The following is a 16,832-nucleotide window of genomic DNA, read 5'->3' as shown; positions in this document are numbered from 1 at the left end:
TTCCCCACTATAGAGGGAAGAATGCTGGCCCTCGTGGTTTCCGATATTCTCCGTATCCAGTGACACATTCTGTCAACGTGTATCTCATTCTCGTCCATACTTAGAGGGTATGCAGATATCAGACACGGCATACAAGACTTAGGGGCCCCATCCATCACCTTATCCCACATCAGCTGTGTGCATGGCATCTTCTCTGGGACCAAGATGTCATAGTAATTTGGATCGGAGTATATAATCTCCAGCATGGCCAGTTCCCGCAGATACTGGATGCCTTCTTCTGCAGTATTCCACTCTCTCGGAGCACTCACCAAATACTCTTTAAATGGGTATCTTGCCCTCACGGCACGGAGGATTCGGGTCCAGAGACTGGATGCCATCTCCCCCTGTCCCATTTCCTGTTCTATTTCATGGTCTTGGGCAAGAGATCCCAATTGTTGAGCTTCATGACCTTCCAGCACATGACTACTGACCCCTGGTCCCAACATCACACCAGCCAGGTGAGGATGCGTTCATCGGGCCACCGACTGTAATCCCTTCATATATCTCGAATTTCCTTTGGGGTCAATGATCGTATAATTTCACTTTCCCTCATTATTTCCTGTCCATCTCTCCCACGTACTATTCTCTCTACCTGTGTTTTTACTCTTCCACTCCTCCGTGGAACCTCTCTCACTTCCTTTCTGACCCTCTCACGCGAAGGTGGGGATTGTTCACGCCGTGAGGACAAGCTTCTATGGTGTTCACTCCGGGAGGATGGGCTCCTACGTCGCCCACGCTGTGGAGAGAGACTTCCACTTCGTTTGAGCCATGGGGAAAGGCTCCTGGCTCGTGCCCCCCATGAAAGGGCGCTCCTGCATTGTTCATCAGGTCTGATGAATGGAGGTAGCACATAGTCCTTGGAAGGCCAGGGTAAGGGCCTTCCCCGGTCATCTATTCCCTCAAATGTAGGTCTAGTATGGGGAGGTGGAATTATACCTCCAAAGGAGGGTTGCCTTTGGAGAGGCTGAAACGGTCCTTCCTCAGGCTGACGGAAGCGCGTTGACCTCCTCTCTTCCTCCACTGGGTACTGGCGTATGTAGTCAGAGCACCAATTGTCGAATGTTATTCTATTCCAGGATGCTCGCACCGTCCCTTTCCTTTCTCCAGGCATGCCTCTGGTCTCTTTTGGACGTGCCCCCAGTCCCATTAGGTGTGCCCCATCCCTTGTGACCACTCCTCCCTCTCTGGCGGCTGCTCCCTCTTCTACTGTGACTATTCTTTCCTCTCGTGCCGTCGCTCCTTCCATCGTCACAGTAGTTTCTTCCTCTCTCGCAGCTGCTTCTTCGTCTGCTTCTTCTTCTTCTTGTTCCTCTTCTTCTTCATCTCGTTCCAATTGCGGAGGTGGCTCTATGGGTTTTGTAGTCTCCTTCGTCCTTGTTGTTTTCTTCTTTATGGGGACAATGATAATCTTCCGGTCCGTAACTTCAGTTTGAGTTCCCACAGAGCGAATAGGAACTGTATCCATGTCGGCTTGAGTTTGAGCTTTGACTGTGGTCTTGGTGGGTTTAGTAGGAATGGCCACTTCCAGATCTACAGCTTGAGTCTGAGTTTCCACAGACCGAATAGAAACTGTATTGACGTCGGTCTGAGTCTGAGCTTCAACTGTGGTCTTAGCAGGCTTAATAGAGATGGCAACCTCCAGATCTACGGCTTGAGTCTGAATTTCTACAGAGCAACCAGAAGCTGTATTAGCTTCAGCTTGCGTCTGAGTTTCAGCCATGGTTGTAGCGGGGTCAGCCAAAATGGTCTTGTCCAGATTTGCAGCCTGAGTTTGGGTTTCTGTCGAGCAAACAGAGACTGTATTAGCTTCAGACTGCGTCTGAGTTTCAGCTGTGGCTGTGGAAGGGATAGCAGAAATAGCCTTATCCAGATTTGAAGCCTGAGTTTGGGTTTCTACCGAGCAAACAGGCTGTATTAGTTTCAGCAACTTGAGTTTGGGTCTCTACAGAATGAACGGGGTCTTTGTTGGCCTCGGTTTGAGTCTGAGTTTCAACTGTAGTTTTAGCAGGGACAGTGGAGATAGCCATGTCCGGGTCTGCAGCTTGAGTTTGGGTTTCTACAGAGCGGATGGAGGCTGTATTAGTTTCAGCTACTTGAGTTTGGGTCTCTACAGAAACAGCATTGACCTCATGCTGTGTTTGGACTCCACTTTCAGTAGTCTGAATGGGGACTACACGGGTCTCGGACGGCATATTTCCATATTCTATCCTGTCCTCAAGCCATTGACAGTAGTCCATGGCACATCAATTAGCACTAGCCAGGCCCCAACACAAAGCAGAGACTTGCATACACAGATCCTTGTAGGAAAAACACTCTTCTGATAAACAGCGGGCCACCTCAGCAGAGTCATACACTTGTTCTGATGTGAACTTCCAATTAATTGGGGGTGAGATACGCCCTAGCACTTTACCGAGATCCAACCAAGCCCCATCCCACCCCGGGACTGGCCTGTCTGAAGCCCCTTCCAAAGTTCCAGCGAGTCCCCCAGAGGCATAGCTTTTCTTAGGTCTGAAACAAAGGAAGCAACAAAGTGCCAGCATTCTTCCAATCTTATACAACAGTTCCATTACCCTCGTAAACACTAGTGCTGTCACAATACAATTTAGGTAATAACTGGGACCAATTGTAACAGTAGGGATCTCTCTCAATAGTCCGTTAATATCATAATTTAACAGGCCTTTAATGCCAAGAATCAGGAGGGCCTTACAAGGATGAAAATTATCAGGCAGACCTAGGTATGTCCCTAGGAGACCTCTCAGAGTGGGAGTAAGCATTAGCACCATCAGTATGTAAAAGAATAGAAAGACACTTAACAGGAGGCCTTTCACTACAAGAGACTGCCAGGCCATGCCAGCATGGTTGGAGTGACCTCCTCTGGTACCTCTCAGGTACTTGCTAAAAAGGGTGAAAACCATTCTTTCTATTGTTTACCTTATGCCTGGGTCCTCTGTTCCCAAAAAAAAAACCTTGTTTATATCAACAATGTACTCCTGGCTGCCTTCACGGTGATTGTTTTGAAAATACCACTTCAGTTGGCAGTTCTCCTGGACACTGTTCTCTAAACAGAGAACTATTTACAAAACAATCCAAGGTCAGTATCTTGGTGGAACCTCCAATACTGTTGCAGGTTAGGCCTAGCTGTTGCCAACTCTGGACTGGTCCCCCTTCCCCCTCCCAGAACCTTCCCAGCAAAGGAAAGGGAAAAGAAAAACAAACAGAAAAGACATGCACTCTAAAGAAACTGAACTGAATAAAAAGAATAAATTATATTTACTAACATTTACAAACCACACTGTATACACAATATATAGGATCCCACTCCCCAGGGGAGAGGGGAAGGGAGAAAAGGGGATTGATTAGCCGGAAAATAGGGAAGACACCAACCCAACCTAAAGAAACCGAATGAATCAAAACAAACACAATTAAAAACCTCAAGGAAGGGGAACAAGAATGAAACAATCTCATCCAGGACAGGAGAACCACCAGGGACTGGAGGGACCAGACTCCAACCACCTCCCACAAGCTCCTCAGCCCAGGAAGGGCAGACAGGAAAAAACAAAAAGACTCCCCCACTGCTACGTGGAAGACCTGTGTGGAATACTTGTAACTTCCTTAGATACAGTGGTTACTGAGGAAGCCATGGGTCAAACCATTACAATCCCAGTAGCAAATTTCAAAGTATATCACCCAGAAGGAATAAAAGCAGAAAAAATATGATTTTGCAGTATTAAGATCTTCAGCAAACACAACCAAAGAAAAAGGAACTGTCATTTAAAGATCTCACTTGATATTAGGGTACCTATTCTGTCTGTAATTAGACTAAAAATGGTTCTGCAGCAGTCCCACACATTTACCATCCATTTGCTTTAGTAAAACTAAACGTACTACTGAAAAGGTGTACCCTTTAGCTAAGAATTGACTTTTTCCCCCTTTCAGCTCTTAACTTTATTTTTTTCAGTTCAGAATTCACCAGGGGGATGAGTCTAAATTTTTATCCTTCATCAGCTTCCTTACATGAATCTATGGGTTCCTTCACAAGGTTTTTCAAGAATCTCAAACTGGCACCTTCCTTTACTCTTTTCTTTAGATCTTCCAGATTTGTCAAAAAATGTACTTACTACTGTGGTGAAAAAGCATTAAAAAAAGGAACATACTGAATTTATAGCCTCCCTCATAGAGCCATAAAGTTATTATGCAAACTTAAAGAATAAATTCAGCTGACATTAACAAAGAAACACTATATTTAACTCCTGAAAAAGTTAAAATATTTAAAATACAGAAATAAGAAGGTAGACAAAACATAAAGCACATTGTTTTTTCTCACCATCTCGGTATCTGGAACTCTGTGGAAAACTCACTGCAATTCTCCAGCTTGAACTCCAGAGAGGTTCCAGTGCAACTCTGTATTTTTATATACACATTTAAATTGTAAATATTAACTTTCTTTGCTTCTGTACGGATTGTACCACAGACAACCCACCAGATCATTTTTTATATACACAGTTTATGCATGTAGAAGATACTCCAACCCAATAAGCCAAAGAGAGTTTTATAATATGTATGTTTAATGCTCCTGGCAAAACTGAACTCTGCTGCCACTACTGTAGTGTGCTGTTTTCGCAGTGTTGTTGATCTTCAGATATTCTTTCATGATTTTTAGCTCCAGAGACTTTGAAGTTCTAGGATTCTCCTTGTCAGCCATACTGTCACTGGACAGCTCACAATCTAATCACAAATGCCAAAATATTCCTGTAAATGAATCTCTTTCCTTCATCACCACCTAAAAAGTAAAAAATGAAGGGCATTCCTGATGTAACCTTGGTGAACGATGCATTGGTGCTGTAGTTTAGCAGTAGATGGTGTTTTCTTGTAATGCAGAGAAGTCAGCAAAACCAGAAGAAATAGGCCCCAACTCCTGCAGTGTATTTATTTGAACTCAACCAACAAAGCCCTTGGTATCTTAGTAATACTGTAGCTATTTGCTCCTTTCAAAGCACAATGTTTCTAGTTTCAACATATTAAGATACTGATATAGAGGCAGGGGTGGGGCATTCACCCTTCAGCACAGTGATAAGAGGAAATTAGACATTGGATGTGCAACAACAGGCTGCCTGCCTTCCCACTTTAGCTGTCCCACCCAGACTGACTAAAGAGAGGAGTTTCTTTGCCCCCATGTTATTTTGTGGTCTCTCAAAAGAATGAATAGACTCAGAGGATAGTTTGCATGGGATGGAACCTTTAAGGGTCTTCTAGTCCATCCCCTCTGTATGAGAAGGGTCACCTTCAGCTAGATCAGGTTCCTCAGAGCCCTGGCAAACCTCATCTTGAATGTTTCCAGGAATGGGAAGTCCACCACACCTCTGGGGAACCTGTTCCAGTGTTTTACCACCACCACTGGAAAAGACTTCTTCCTTATATGTAAAAATGTGGTATTTTATATAACGATGACTGAACGTCTGACAAACCATATCTACTGTCTAAGAGGAGACTTGTTTGGTATCATGCCAGCTAGAGCAAATGCTGCCTCAGCCTTTCTGAAACAGGAAACAGACATTATTAAAACTTACACATTGAAATAAATGGTCAATAAAAATTCATTGAAATACTGTTTTTACTAACTATCTACAACGTGAAAAGCCTGGTGTTAAATCATACATTAAAATAAAGCTTGCCCAGAGTTCCCATTTGTTATAGCAAATTTCATGACAGATGGAAAAACATTTCATCAGCGATTGCATTAATGCAATGTGTATTTTTTCAGTGACACTTTGCTTGTAGGCTTACTTGACTGATGGAAGACATTTATTTACAGATGATGCATAACTACCCAACTATCAACATATCTAACTGCCTTTAACATGTCAAAATACAATTATATTTTTTCAGATTTATTTCAACTGCAGTGCAAGCAGAACTTTCCATAGTTACAGTCAAAGGCCTATACTAATTTTATTTACAAATGCTAATTCTCCCAAAAGCCCTTCAGAAATCACTTTTAACGTCTAAAGTCTAATGCTGGGACTCAGTTCTGATGCTACTGGAGTGATCTGCTCAATCCATGTGTAAGGAGATCTTCCCTGTCCAGTAAATAAGCTCCAGGCAGTTCCCAGTTTCTCACATCAGTTTTCCACCCGGGGCAAAAACTCTTTGGTTCATTAGCAGCAAGAAGACAGTGCTTTCAATACCCCCATCAATCACCTCTCATAACTGCTATCCACTGGGAGTTAATCACTCATGACCTCAAAGTCCATAATCAGCCACTCAGACTGCACCTAGAGAAAAAAAAAAGGGCTTTATTGACTAAGCACACTGCACCATTTCCCACAGTAATGGTGAGGAATGCCACAGGATTGCTCCATCACTCCCACCTGGCCAGTGCACACTTCTCAGCAGCTCTGAGGGATGCTGTAGATAAAAATTACTGTGCTGGCTTACTGTAATATAGATTGATAGGCTCAGTCAATGCAATCCTTGCCTAGACCCTGTAATTGGTGCACTGCATTTATGGAAAAAAGTATCTTGGAAGGAAATAAGAAAATGTTCTCCTAATCAACTAAACTGTGTGTTCGTCAAAAACACCAGGGAACTCAGCTGTATCCTTGGGGAGAGAATTCAAGTGTTAAATTTTGGGTGACATTTTTAAATGGCAGGCACAACAACTCACAAATCCTGTACTCTCCTATTTACATAAATAATTGGTGTTTAATTAATAATTTGCTGAGAATACTGATCTTGCCTGCATACAGTCACATGTATGCCATCAATATTTTTAAACTGTTGAAAAACAAGGAGAAGCACTGCTCCTGGCTGGAATATTTGAGCTATGTCTGTCTGAGGTTTGAGTTATAACAGACATCAGCATGAATCTGTGGAGCCCCATCCCCCCACTTTTCCTGAATCTCTGTTGTCTGTCAGGGGACATGAAAGGAAAACCCATAAGGCAAGGCAGCATCCGATTGTGCAGAGGTGACAAGGGGCAGCATTGCAGTGAGATCAGGTGTGGATGCATGTCTATGAAAAAGGCTTTATTTACACTCAAAGGTAGCGCATGTGTCTATGTGCATCTCTTACTGTATCCACCCTCATCAGCCATCATGGTAGATGACATAGGTCCACTTCAGAAAATGACTGATTTTTCCACGACCACAACTCCATCTTCCTCTTGAAAGAGGGATTTAAGTCAAAGCGGATGTCCTCTTGAAAATTTAATGATGTCTTCCCTTTAATTGTGTGATTCTAAGATTTTTCTAAGATATCTCTGGAAAAAAATGCCACCACATATGGAGAAAAAAGAAGATGAAAATCACTGAGAAGTTGAAACACCCACAGTATTTCTTTAGCTTTCTGGTAGTGTTCTCTGGTGTTCAGTTTTCCAGGTTTTGTGCTGTTTCACTTACACATCTGAAGCCTTGATGTTTCCTCTTCTCCACAAAGATTATACCTCCCAAGAGGGATTTCTACCCATATAATTTGTCTTCCTTAGATTTCTACCTTCCTTCTTCACACCAAGTATTTCTTCTCTTGCCCAAGTTTGATTTGCTTCCAAAAGGACTGCCGCTGCCTAATTATAAAGGTATTTTTATGCTTATTCTGGATGTTTTGTTGTGTTCCATTAGAAGGTGAGGCAAATGAATTGAACCTTTGAATGATGTTCTAATCCTGGAGAAAGGAGGCATCTACAAACAGGTTTGTTTTTAAGCACAAATCATAGTTTGAAGCCAGCAGTATTTCACTACTAACAGAAGTAGTTAAGACAGTAAACCACTGAATGTGCTCAACAGTACGCAAAGCTTTTTAGGAACTGACCAGTATAAGCAAAGGTTGCAACTGTAAGCATGACAAATACATCTGAAAGTTAAAAAAACCCACAACACACAAACAAAACCAAAACAAACAGGGTAGTAATTGAGTAGTAAATTGCCATGACAGGATTTGATGAAAGAGAACTCCTTCCTCCCATGTCTGTAAGAGGAGGCATAGGACTATGAGAAGGGAATTAGTACTGTGAGAAAGGAGGCTGTTTCCTCAGTGTATTCAGAGAAACAGTGAGTTTGTACAGACAAACAAAATTGCATCAAAAATTTTTCAAATGTTATCATCAGTTTCTTGTAATGAGGGAAAATACCTCAAACTCTAAATAGTAGCTAGATAGTATGGTATATGTTTTAGAAGAGAACACAGGAAGAACAAGCAAACATGGCAAGATGCCCCAGGGCTGTAGTACTTACTCATCACTTTTGTCCACCAGCTATCCTTCCTTCAGGTGCCCTTCACTGATCTGCCAGCTTGAGAGAGGCAGTGCTTTGATCCATTATAAAATGCACCTAGGCCAGTTGGCTGCCAGTACTCATCTATTGATTAGCTAATTGCTGCCAGGAAGGTGTAATCAAGCTTGCCTACAAAGAACATGTCAGAGAGAGCACTAATTTGGATGTCTCTCTTCTGCCCTCCTGCTGGTTTTAAGCAAATGTGTAAGAAATTATTTATTAATTGCTGAAAGGTACAGGCAGAGACAAGCCCTCCAACATTCCTGCTATAGTGGATTATGGGAAAAAAAGGGTTCACGAGCTCTCCCTAAAATGCCTCTCCCACTGACACGGCAGAATCCCAATGGGTAGATGTGCCCCTGCTGAGAGTTGGGAGGGGATTTCTTATGTTCTCAAATGTGAGGCATCTGTTCCTGTCAAATGTGATTGAAGTTGCCTGACAGTTTTGAAAGTTATGGGGACTGTGGGAGAACTAATCAGAAGAGAGACTATAAAAGCTTCATTCCCTTAGAAACCAGGCAAAAATATTCCAACCCATTATCTCTTTATGAATTATTTCTGTAAAGATTGCCCTTACATGCTTTAAATATCTAAGCTACACTGCTAGAACACTAGCGGTGTACAGGATTTCCATAAATGTCTCAGATTATGTCTTGATTTGCTTGAGAAACACAAGGAAGTAAGAAAGCACACATAAATACTTCAACTACTTTTTACCTGTCTAAATCTAAACAGCACATTTCTCTATGTAGCTGGTAAAGGCAGAACACAATTCTCAGCAGCTCTGCTCTCCCTCCAGGTTGCTGTGTCTTCACAAGAAAAGCTGGATTGAAAGAAGTCACCTCTGAGGCTGAATCCCCCAGCAGACCTTTATGCACACTGTCACTTTTGGCCAGAAATTGTTACAGTCCTCACAGTGCATCAGCTCTGTAGTGTATACATTCTTTCCATGCAGCAATTACAGAGCATTTATTACTTGAATTCTGAAAGGAATATCACTGCTGCAAGAAGGAAGGAATTGGTTTTTATATAGGCAGCCTGTGCAGCTTCTTTCTGCAGTTCGTGGTGTCTCTGTGGAGGAACACTGTACTTCTAATTAAACCTCAGAATTTCTTTTTTTATTTTTTTTTCCTGCCATGGTTTACAGTAGGGACTGGTATTTTCATAATATGTTATTCCAGATTCTTGTGAGCCTTAGCTAAGGTCGATCAGGGAATCTGTCAAATATATTGATGTCAACATTAGTAAATCCAGACCCTTTTTAATTTTATACAGCTAGCTTTAGTAGAATTATCACTGTACTTAAAAATGGCTCCTGGAAATACATGTTTCAGAACCATTCACAGTTCATATAATATCCAGCTCCCAAAGAGGAAGTATGACCAGTAGCTCAGCCTAATTAAGGTTGGTTTCAGCCCTGAGAACCTGAGCAGCTCAGCTTCTCATGTGCTATCCTATGATTTTTAACTAGTGTCAAATAGTACTTAATTAACAACAGAGATTTATCCTTGCTTATAGGGCCATTGAAGCTTACACTTTCCTTTTCAGGAATATTCACATTAACAAAGTCTGAATTTTTTTTCATACAAACCACTGCAATAACAGACATAGAGTCATTTCAGTGGTGACGATGATCAGGGACAGCCTTCCACTCTTCAATATCTGTAAATTAAGATTAGATCTCTGTTTTAGAAGACATGTTGTATCTTAAATTGAATTTAAAGGCCTCAGGGAAAGTATTAGAGGTTGAAGCTCCTTAGCATGACCTTTTTACCTGGGCAAAGTAATAGTCCCCAATAATCTTTACATTTTTGGAATGATGCAAAGTTCTTTGTGATATAAACACGTGACTTCTTGTAAGTGCTTATAGAATCATAGAATATCCTGAGTTGGAAGGGATCTTCAAGGATCTCTAGAAGGATAATTGAGTCCTATTTCGGTTCAGTAAGATATATATGTTCACAGTAGGCAGTTTGCCTGAGGTATTGGTATTTCAAGTTTCAAGGAAAACTTTATGAAATTTTTCTATCCTTCATCCTTATGTTTAAATGTACAACCTGTCACTGCAAAGTTAACAGGAAATTTTAAATTTTAAATTCAAGGATCTCACATTAATCAGGCTACTGAACTTGTTTAACAATCACAAAAAGAATTTGAGTCAGTAAGAATTAAATATATAACATGAATATTAAATCTTTATTATTTCTGTCTAAATTTTTGATCAGTCTCAAAGCAGGATGAAGCGTATTTATTTATTTATTTTAAATAGTTTTTTTAAAATTGTGTAAGAATCACATTAGATACACTTATATTTAATATTTAAAGAAAATCATTAAAGTATGAAAAATTCATTTTCTAATTTAAAGCAAACCCCCACAGTTATAGTAAAATAAACTAAAATAAAAATCAGCAACATTGTAAATAGCCATAATTTCTAAATATTTATTTAGATTAAACCCATTAAATTATGTTATACACAAACTAATTTATGGTTAATTATGTAATTCTTCTTAATAGTTGTTGGATATTGATTATTTTGTAAGGTTTAGCTTTGTTTTAGCTGTGGTTACAGCTTCTCCTCAGATTGAAAACTTGCAAAACATCCCACTAGGAAACCAAATTATTTGGCAGCAGCAGTAAGACACAGAAATGATTTCCTGAATTTCTCGTTTTCTTTTGATTTTTGAAATAAAACTATTTTTCAGATTTTTGGATCTAGCTAAGCAGTACAAAAGAAGAAAAGCTGGCTTTCTGGCACATATACGTTGATTTGATCCCATTTTCTGGGTTTGTTTCTGTTCATACTTGTTAGGAGAGTCAAAATGTTTTGGATCTGCAGAACTCAAACTAGAAAATGTAATGGGAAGAAGATTTATTATGAGACAGAAAACATGCCATTCTTACTTTTTGATATTTTCTGAAGAATGAGACTATCTTTTTTATATCTTAAACCTCATGAGCAGACCAGACAAAACAGAGAAGACAGCAAAGAATCTAACAAACATATTTAAAAAAGAAATTCATTTATAAATGAAGTCATACTAGTCTGAAAGTTTTTGTTGACTTCAAGCAAATCTGACAAGCCCTGCCAGTGGCTGGATGCAAATTACTCCACTGTTACTACTCCGTTGCCCTTATTTATTGTCAAATTCCTTGAAACACTTTAGTCTAATTTTAAATTTCACTGCACGACATAATGCACTCAGGTAAGGCATGTGTAAATTCTCCTTCTGTCATGTTGCCTTACTGTGGAACCAAAGTTCAGAACCATTCCTACTGAAACTGGGGGGAAATTCCCATGGCTGAAGACTGCAGAGAGCATGACATTATAGAAGCAAAGTCTTGCTTTTGGCATCATGGTGCTGCTCTGATGGACCACAGCAGGATGTCCTGGGCTCCGGCAGATGCAGGTATTGGTGGAGACAGGTGGAGCTCTGTCAGAGCAGATGCTCAAGAGACCTTCTCTCTCCTCTGGAGACACAGATTCTCATGCCTGACCCCAGCCACCTGGCAGAGGTGCTTGGCTGTGCATGGTGGTCAGCTCACCTTTGATGGACCAAGGGTGCAAAGCTGCTGGAGATGTAGAATGTGGGCTCTCTTTCTCGTCACCTTCGGAGCAATGAATAAGGATCCTGCTGTAAAGAAACTTTCTCAATTGCATGTATAAATGATGCCCCATGGATTACAGTTTTATACTCTCTAATGTGTAATGAGGAATAATTTCTCATTGCTTACTGCCCAGGAGAATGCAGAGTACTCATCCACTCTGTGTAAGCTGATATTTTTTTTCCAAATGATCACCCAGGAAGAAGAGGATGGGAAATAAAACATATTTCTCTTACAAGTAGAAAGGAAAGTTGAAGAAATATGATTGCAGGATAAAAAGAAAATAGCAACATATTTAGAGTTAATAAGAATAATATAGTTAACATAAAGTGAGATAAAATAAATGTAACCCTTTGATCTTTTAACAGACTTTGTATTCAGTGAAATTTGAATATTTAAAAGATAATATTTCCTAATTAGCTTTTTCTTTAGCCCTTGGTATGCATATATAAGATTTTCATGCTGGGGAATATAATCCAGTGAGATTCACGTGGCTGATAGTCCTTTCTGTGTTCCTAAGTGCCTTCAACTTATGTGTGACATTGGGGTAAAATCTGTGCAGTGTGACTGTACCTAGAAACAAGATCTATCAGATGCCAGAGAAAACTATCTGTGGTGTTTTATAACTGGGTATTTTGCCTCAGCAGGGAAAGAATGAAGAAGATTTAAGGCAAAGGCTGGAATGCAGAAATCTTGTAGATACAGGAGAACAGCCAAGCATGTGCTGAACAGGGAATATGCCCCATTCCTCCATTAGGCCTGAGTGTCCTGACAGAAACAATCTGCAGACACAAAAGTACCCAGGGATTCTGAGGAAGACTTACTAAGATATTTGTCTCCTATTATTTCTTCCCCTGAACAGATGAATTCTGCTCCATGGTGGTTTTGAAAACATGAAAAATGGCGGCACATATTACTGAGTGGAGGTTTTACTGCCACCATTTTCTTTAACAAGTAAATGTCATTTTCATATTCATTTATTGATGGAAAGGAAATCAGTGTTCTTAACTGAAAAATGCTGTGGAAAGTCATGCCATAGAGGATCCTTTATTGCAGGCACAGAATTCGAGCTAGGTGCTCATTCTACTTCCGTGATTCAGAGTGGTAGAAATTTCCAGAAAGAAACTTCTTCCATCCCCCCTCACCAGAGGACCTCTCACTTTCCACTGAATTCAAGGGGAGCTCAGCCTGCCAGCTCAGACGAGATGCCAAAATTCTAGTAGTTAAAGGGCAGCAAAATATTCCCACAAATAGTAGGTGGAATAAAAATGCCTGTGACAAAGATACTAAAGTTTTACAAGGAGATACAAGCAAGCAGAGTGGGCTTGTGTAGGCAAGTATATCATTTATTCCAGATGGTGTTTTGCTTCAGTAAAAGATGCAAATTCTCTTAAAGGCACTTCTGTGCCCCTCAGTGTAGCATCTGAACAATTTGCAACTGATGTATTCATAAAATTTATAAAACGCATTACTAATGCAAGAATATATGGTGGATGTCATGAAGCCCTGGTCTTGGCAGGACAGAAGATAAAGGAGGAGAAATTGGTGTAGCTGCATTAATAGCGAGAGGGCTTAGGAATGCTCAGCAAGCAGCAGAGAGGGACCGCAGCTGGAGCCCCTGAAGGAAGCAGTTAAATGTACTCACTGGCCACAAATGCAGCTGCTTCTGGGACCAGTTGACATTCAAGAAAAACCTCCAATGAACACAAAGGACATTTTGGAGAGAATTCCCAGTGTTTCCACAGATTTCTGTGGCAGTTACTCATGTCTACAATCATTCCTGTCTCAAAAGTACATATATTTGCAGAAAGTGCTCAGGAAGCTTTTTTTCTTTGTTTTCCCTTTTAAACAAAATTCCATACTGGAATCATAAACAAGCATTTTAAGAAGGCAAATAACAGAACATTCATGCACATGGATACACAGATATACACACACTCTTTCACTCCAAAAGCATTTGGCCAGCTAACACGTGATGTGCTTAGTAAGTATTTTGTTCCTGGAAAATCTGATATCTTGAAAACCTTGTGTTCAGTTTCAGCCCTGGGTTTCAAATGTTGCAAGAGAATGTGGGAAATATCAAATTACATCCTTGTCCCCCTCTTATTCTTTTAAACAATCCTTCATTTATTCATGCTCTTTAACTACTTGCAAGTAAAGATAATATAGGGAACACAGACATGGCAATCCTTCTATATTTCCATCCAAATTAGAGAAGAATAAAACAGGAGTCCTTCTTCTTAACTTAAAAACCTAGGTAAGCATCTTAAAAAAAATTAATTACACAACTAAGAATCCACACTTAAATGTGCATTTCCAGAGGAAAAAAAATTAAAAAGGTAATTGTAGAGTCAAATGTGAGATTTTATGACAATTAGGTGTGGTTTAAACTGAAAGCCCCAAAATAATATGGACTGGGTCTGCATAATCATAATTGCCAGGCTGTGGTATAAGTATTTCTGCTGAAATCAAGGGCACTAATTGACTTGTGTGTTATGAGTCACTTCACTACTTTTGTTTAAGTTTTTGTGCTCATTCTTTGTCTGTCTTCTCTTATACTCCAGACTAACCTTGGATTGCACTTTGTCTTGGTCATTGGTTTTGGCATTAGTATAATAAAAGATATAAATAGTAAACCAGTGTGGTTTATACACATTATATTGTTTCAGAACAATATGATCCACATGTACTTCAGGCTGTTTATTATTAAAAATGTGAATAAAACTTTAGTCATTTTGTTATCACAGTATCTCTTCTAAAACAATCAACAGTGAAGTTTCTTTCTGTTATTTCTGGCAAATATGGAGCAAGTATGACGGCTCCCTTGCCCACAAAAGCATAACATGAAGAAAACACTCCATGATGGGGCGTTCCTAATGAGTTACATGTGTCTTCGTCTGACTCTGCCAACGCGCTATGTGGAAAACACTGGGTTATGTCCTTTTTCTGGCTCATCCAAAAGAAAACAAAATAGATCATTAGAGGTCCATGGTGCCGTAATATGGTTTTATTTGTCCTAGGAAGTGTATATCATGTGCTGCTGCAAAGAGATATTGTTCTTTTTAAAGACAAAAAAGCAGAGATGACTCTATGACTAATAACAGAGTTCTGAGGAGATACTTCAGATTCAATTTATAAAAGACTTGCAGCTCAAAAGGTGACATGAAAGTTGAAAAGGATAAAAGAGCCAGCATTTTAAAAGGAAATAAGAAAAAGTGCCTTTGTTAAAATTAGTATGGCAGTGTTTCTGAAACACAGTAATTCTATCCAAGTAAAGATATTTTAATGGTTATGGATAATAACAGGTAGTTTTCAACCACAGAGTTAGTCAGGTGCGTATTAAATTGATCAAAATAAATCTTTAATAGTCACCTCTGCATATCACAACCAGAAAATAAATAGAACTAAAGCAGAGGTAGAGATTCAAATAATGTTACAGGAAAAGAAAAGGCAAAAGAGCATTAATAATGAACCAAAATAGTAAAAAACTAAATAAGCTGAGAAGAAGGATTGTGTGGGCCCTTGATTTACATACTGCCCTCTTCTGTGAGTAAGAAAAGAAAAAAGGAATAATACAGTAATAAAATTTGTTAGACTTATCTCAAAGGCAAGTTGTAGAGATTCATTAAGCAATATACCTATGGCAGTTGAAGACTGAAAACGTTATGTATGCATAAATTATAGACCACTAATCAAGTGGCTGAAATCAAACCTTTGTATCCAGTCAGAAAACCAACATGGCATTGCACAAAATGGGCAAGATGATATTTAAAACAATAGAAAAGCTAGATAAAAGGCAAAGCAGATGTCAAGAAGTGGAAAGAAATGAGCTTTAAGCAGAAAAGAAAGAAAAAATTCTCTCACGTAGAAGATATAATGGAGGAAAAGAATGAGCAATGCTAATGTCACAGTCTGATTGCTACTGAAGTTTCCTCACTGAACTGAGGTGCCCCAGTCAGGGTCCTAAGCTGGGTTCTAGCCAGCTGAGCTGGGAGCCTTATTATCAGTTGCCCAGCAAGACTGTCCTTCTGAGATAAACACCTGAGTTATCTGACCGTGAGCAGACAGGACCAAATGACTCTTTCAGAGGGAGAGTCAATCTGCCAAGGGTCCATTCAAAATTTCAGGTTAAGATTCATGCTGGAGTTGGGGGCTGCTTTCTTTTGTACTTTCCTAATTTAGCATGTCAGTGAGGTGTCTGTAGCCTAAAGACCTAAAGTCTGCAGCCTGGAATTAAATAACACAGTTACTCTCCTCTTAAATTAACAAGGTGCATAGGCAGTGTGTGTAAAAAAGATCACACTTTTCCTCAGCATTAGTGTCCTGTTTCAGACACACGTATCACACCTTGGATTCAGGGCTGGCAGGCTGGCAAGTGGGTTTTTCCCCCTGCAAGTGCCCATGTTGGTATATAAGGTATAAACAGTTTTGGCAATTTTAACCTGACTGTTTAACTCTTTTCAAAAGATTCTTCTTGAATGTGCTTTACGTGTGCAAGTGGGATTTTTTTTTTGTCACGATAACAGCCAAGATGAGAAAAAAATAGTATTAAATTGTAGTAAAGTTGTTTGGTTCTAGTCATTGTGGTCCACATTGAAAAACTGCAGAGGGGAAAATATAATAGCTAGAAAAGAACAGTATCTGCATTTCTATATTCATTTGAAAGAGAAAGCAAAGGGAGAAGTTCGCTGTCTATTAATAATCTGAATTGATATGCTGAAGTATGCATCATGGCAAGAGTGACATCTCTGTGTAGAAAAGGAAAACCTGCATGAATTCAGACTTGTCAGTGAGGGGATATGAAGAATGGATGTGAAGAATAACTGTGTGAACTGGTATAGGATTCTCTGCAAATTTACAGACTGAACTGAAGAGGTTGTATGAGGAACACACTTAAACTCCAAGCAAAAAAGAGCACAA

The sequence above is a fragment of the Pithys albifrons genome, chromosome 1 (genome assembly GCF_047495875.1).
Source record: "Pithys albifrons albifrons isolate INPA30051 chromosome 1, PitAlb_v1, whole genome shotgun sequence".
Classification (NCBI taxonomy): Eukaryota; Metazoa; Chordata; class Aves; order Passeriformes; family Thamnophilidae; genus Pithys; species Pithys albifrons.
Note: the sequence above shows the minus strand (reverse complement) of the source record.